Below are 6,000 nucleotides of genomic sequence, written 5' to 3'. Positions count from 1 at the left end.
GGGAGAGAAAAATCGAGAGAGAGAGAGAGAGAGAGAGAGAGAGAGAGAGAGAGAGAGAGAGAGAGAGAGAGAGAGAGAGAGAGAGAGAGAAAGAGAAAGAGAGAGAGAGAGAGAGAGAGAGAGAAAGAAAAGAGAGTACCTGACGCAAGTGTTCGCCCTGTCTTTGAGCAACCAGAAGCATGGACTGAAGAACTCTCTCTTCATCTTTAGACACGTCGGAAGAAGCTAAAGTCAAACATTTTACGTCATCATCAACATCGCTACCGATCGTCATTCATCTTTCGCCACAGCCAACCAATCAACCAATCAATCCCCAACCAATCACCAACCAACAAACCAATCACTAGCCAATCAACCAATCAATCAATCAACCAACCAACCAACTAATCAACTAATTAACCAATCAATCACTCAATCAACCAACCAATTACCAGCCAATCAACCAATCAATCAATCAACCAACCAACCATCATCATTGGTTTCCGACGGAGGCACAGATGGATTAGCGAGAAGAACATCCAAAGGCACAACAGAGTTTTGACGTGAAGATGGCAACGATAACGTCAATTGTTGTTGTTGTTGGTTGAGTGTTGTTGATGTTGTTGTTGTTATTGCTGATACGTTCGCGGTTGTTAGTTTCATCAATTTAGTTTCAGTTGATGTGGCTGGTAACTAGATGATGATGATGACGACGACGATGATGATGATGATCGCAACGATGATGATGATGATCGCAACGATGACCAGAATTGTTAACAAGAGTGCTATTATTATTATAATAATTATTATTGATTGACCAGTGTAACACAACATAGAGATATTTTGCAAGGTAGTTAGATAGTAAAAGCGCCTGCTTCTATGTTGCTGTGACCAAGTTCAAATCCAAGAAGATCCTCGACCATCATAAATAAGCAAAGGTGTATAAATCACTAGGAATTGAAGTTATGATGAGAATTGCTAACAGTATGTTTGATGATGAAGGTATACCTGAGGATTGGCGACACAGTGTGTTGGTGCCGTTGTATAAGGGCAAAGGAGATGTGAGAGATTGTGGGTCATATAGGGGTGTGAAATTGCTAGAGCACGGAATGAAGGTAGTGGAGAGGGTGCTTGAGAGGAGGTTGAGAAGTATGGTGACAGTTAATGAAATGCAATGTGGGTTTATGCCTGGTAGGGGAACGGTGGATGCGTTGTTCATGGTGAGAATGTTGCAGGAGAATTATAGAAAGAAGAAACGAAGATTGTACATGTGTTTTGTGGATCTAGAAAAGGCTTTTGATCGAGTACCGAGGAAGGTCATTGAATGGGCGTTGAAGAAGAAAGGAGTGAATGAGTGACTTGTTAAAGCTGTGATGCAGCTGTATGAAGGAGCAAAGACAAAGGTGAGGGTTGGAAGGGGAACGTCGGACGCTTTTAGTGTTAAGGTAGGAGTGCATCAAAGATCAGTGTTATCACCGTTTCTGTTTGCAATTGTGATGGATGTTGTGTGTGGAAACATAATGGAGGGGTTGTTATTTGAGATTTTGTATGCAGATGATTTAGTCTTGATGGCTGATAGCATGGAAGAATTGCAGCTAAATTTTACAGATGGAAAAGTGTTATTGAAAAGAAAGGGTTAAAAGTTAATATTGGTAAGACGAAGGTAATGGTGAGTGGGGAAGGTGGGGAGCGAGTGATAAGTAAAATAGACCCCTGTGGGGTATGTGACAGGAGAGTGAAGGCTAACTCGGTATTGTGTATAGGATGTCAGAAATGGGTGCATAAGAGATGTAGTGGTGTTAGGGGGGCACTGAAAAAGGTGGAAGGCACGTTCAAATGTAAGAAATGTGTTCATGGTGTAATTAATAGGACGGACGCAAGGACGGGGTTGAGTGGTGGTATTGAAAGAGTGGAAAGCTTTGTTTACTTAGGGGATAAGCTGAACGCGGATGGAGGATGTTTGAGCGCAGTTACGGCTAGAGTTCGTGTAGGATGGATGAAATTTAGGGAACTGGGTGGGGTATTGTGTGGAAAGAAATGGTCAGTGAAGATGAAAGGGAGGGTATATAAAGCATGTGTGAGAACAGCGATGGTATATGGTGGTAAAACTTGGGTGTTGAGGAGAGAGGAGGAAAGTGTACTGCAGAGGGCTGAAAGAGCTATGGTGAGGATGATGTGTGGGGTTAAAGTGAAGGATAGGAGGAGTAGTACAGAGCTGATGTCAATGATGGGACTGAATGAGGACATTGTGACATTGATAAGGAGATCGAGATTGCGATGGTATGGACATGTGTTGAGAAGGGATGAAAGGGTCGGGATTAGGCGAGCGTTGGAGTTCGAGGTTGAAGGAGTGGTAGGAAGGGGTCGTCCGCGATTGGGATAGAGAGAGCAGGTGGAGAAGGACAGGGTGAAAGCGGGGTTGCGTGATACTGAGGCGAGTGACAGATGTGGATGGCGTCGAGGGGTATTTCGGTTTCATCATAGGTAGCCAAACGGCAACCCCCGATCTCAGGGAAAATGTTGTCTAAACGTGTGTTGTTGTTGTATAAATCACTAGGACGAGATGTGAAACATAGTTGCCAATAAAAATCATCATTCACTAATTAGATAATTCATCATTTAGTTGAAGATAAGTGAAACTTTCTGTCGAAGCACGATGGCGTAATGGTTAAGGTGTCTGGCACGGCTGTCACCATGACATGTTGCCATGACAGGGTTCGAATACCGAGATCCCCCACCTATCACATACAATGTGTTCGGCGTGTGACGAGTCGATTCATCAGTGATCTGGCTGTGTGATTGCCGTTGTGTTGGCACACACGAGAAACGCTGAAAAGAGAGGATTGTGATGAAAAAAAAACATCTTGAACGACGCTGAAGCACTCGCCTTAGTAAGAAGGTCATGGTCATCCACGTACTCTGAGCCCTGGCGTTCATGTTGGCGTATTTTTTAACATTCATTTACAAATCAATTATGATATTAAAAAGTATAAAATACATTTGCGAATAAATAAATGATAGAATGGATGAATAAATGAATAAATGAATGAATGAATGATTGAATGAATAAATGAATGAATGAATGAATGAATGAATGAATGAATGAATGAATAAATGAATGAAATTCATTCATTCACTCATATATTCATTCATACATTCATTCATACATTCATTCATTCATTCATTCATTCATTCATTCATTCATTCACCTCTCCATCCTGTCTTTCTTCGACAGCCAATAGCAACGAAGCATTCGTCCTAGCGTGAAGGCCATTGGCTGGCAGTTGGGAGGATAGGGGCTCTAACGACTGGAGGCGCGTGCGACACCTATCAACTTCTACTTGGGCCTTTTCCAGTTGCAGATGCAGTGATTCAACCACACAGGCATGCTGTTCCTGTGCGTGTGTATGTGTGTGGTGTGTGCGTGTGTATGTGTGCGTGTGTGTATGTGTGTGGTGTGTGCGTGCGTGGGTTGGTTGATAGCAAGGAAGGTATCAAGACAAGAAAGGTATCAAGATACCATGCCGGCAGAAACAGACCTTGAAAGTTTGGGCCATGCTTTCATTTTGTTTGGTGAGCTGTTGGATGACGTCCGTCTGCCTGTCACGCTCCTCTGCATGGATCCTCTTCGAAGATTCAAACCTTCGGCGATTGGTCAGGTAAATGATTGATTGATTGGTCGATTGATTGATTGATTGATCGATTAATTGATTGGTCGATTGATTGATTGATTGGTCGATTGATTGATTAATAGATTGTTGGTCTGTTGTTGCTGTTATCTTTCTTGAATGATCGAATTGAGTTGTCTAATTGAATGTTTGGTAGGGACGGAAGATATAATAAAAATAATTATAATTATATATAATTATTATTGTCATCGTTTAAATATGTTGTAAAATTTCTCGGATAAGTTGTATTTTTTTCTCACATAAAACTTGTAGAAACAAATCATGGATTAATTTAATGGATGGAAAATAACCTTTCTTTCCAAGATTTCTCGGCTGATTCAAAGCTGCTCAACAGCTGTGACTGCTTCAGCTGCTGTTTTTCCTGTTCCTCTTTCAGCTGTTCAAGCTCCGTTGCTGACAGAAACAGCTGCTGTCTGAAATTATCGCCAAATTAATTAATTAATTAACTATTTAGTCAACAAATTAATTAATCAATCAATCAACCATTCAATCAACGAATAACTAAACCATTAATTAATTAACTATCCAAATAACTTTTTAAACAATTAACTAATCAATTAAACAATTAACTAATCAATTAAACAATTAAATAATCAATTAAACAATTAACTAATCAATTAAACAATTAACTAATCAATTAAACAATTCACGAACAACCGATTAATATTGGAAGTTTGCTAAACCAAACATCATGTCAACTTAGACCTAGTACGACTGGATTATTTCGACATGAGAAGAAAAATTAACATAATGATAGTGATAACAAACAACAACAACCGCAGCAGCAGCAACAACAACAACAACTACAACAACAATAACTTTAGCTCAGCAATCTTGGTCCTCAGTTCCTGATTCACAGTCATCAATTCTTCCCTGTGTAAAAAATGAGAATGAAAGTTCAACCGGACTCTCAGCGTATCATAACTTTATAATTAGATTACACTACAATGCAACAATACCCTCGATGTAATATTAAATCGTTCGTAATTGAATGTAATGTTTAATGTAATCTGTTGTAATGTGATCTGTTTAGTGTTAACAGAATGATGCCCCCCCCCAGTTGCGATCATCATTGCATAACAGGATGATGTCACGCATCATAGGATAGCGTCACACCGTCATAAAATGACATCAAGCGACGCCACCGCGATGACGTCATCGCACTACGTCACGACAAACTTCTCTTTTTTCTCTCCCTTCATCATTGTATCATCACTGTTCTTTGTCTTCTGCTGTTTTAGGACGCTGTGTACTCTCACCTACATGATAATAATAATAATAATAAAATAATAATATTATTATTATTATTACTATACCACCACCACTAACACTGCTACTACTACTACTATAACTACTACTATTATTATTGTAATTATTATTCTTAATGCTGTTATTGTTGTTTTTGATACCTTGTAACCATCATATTCAGCCTGAACCTTCTCGAAACTCGTCTGCTTGCTTTCCAGCTCTCTCTGTAGATTATTTATCTTCGTCTCCAGAAGCATATTTGATCTTTGGTAACCGTCGCTCAGTGACGTCATCCTCTCCATCAGCTGATGGTTCTCAGATAGTAAGGCCGACATTTTTAGCTGCGGAATGAATGAAAAATAAAAAAAATTGATGCAGAAATCATAATCCACACTACCATCACGATCATCAGCATCGTCATCGTCGTCATCACATCACCACCATCATCATCACACCACCACCATCATCATTTTACAATCACCTTCCTCATAATAATAATAATAATAATAATAACAATAATAATAATAAGTCACTTTTTGCTCTTCAGCAAGCTGGTTGAGCATTTCATTTTGAACTTTCAGCTGGCTTTCGCTGGTTGACAATTCATCTTCCTGGTAAATTGTTATTATTATTATTGTTATTATTATCATTATCATTGTTATCATCATCATCATCGTCGTCGTCGTTGTTATCATTCTAATCACCAAGTGGTCTCTTACTGTAATAGAGTGATGATTACAAACAAGATTCATCATCTTTATCATCATCTTCGAAACAAAGCTATGATTATCATCATCATCATCTTTATCATCATCATCTTTACCATCATCATTCGTCACCATCACCACACCACACCACCGTCAACATCATCGTCGTCATCATCATCGTTATCACAACCTGTCTCTTGATATCAGCCAGTTCTTTCTTAAGTTTCAGTACGAGTTGCTTCAACTTACCGCAGTGCTCGTCCGTCTGCCTGTTCTGCCTCTCTGACGTTTCTTAGCAACCGACCATCATTATCATTTTAATCATTTTAATCATTTAATCATTTTAATCATTTTAATTATTTTAATTATTTAATCAT

The sequence above is a fragment of the Helobdella robusta genome, assembly GCF_000326865.2.
Source record: "Helobdella robusta unplaced genomic scaffold HELROscaffold_22, whole genome shotgun sequence".
In the NCBI taxonomy this organism is placed as follows: domain Eukaryota; kingdom Metazoa; phylum Annelida; class Clitellata; order Rhynchobdellida; family Glossiphoniidae; genus Helobdella; species Helobdella robusta.
Note: the sequence above shows the minus strand (reverse complement) of the source record.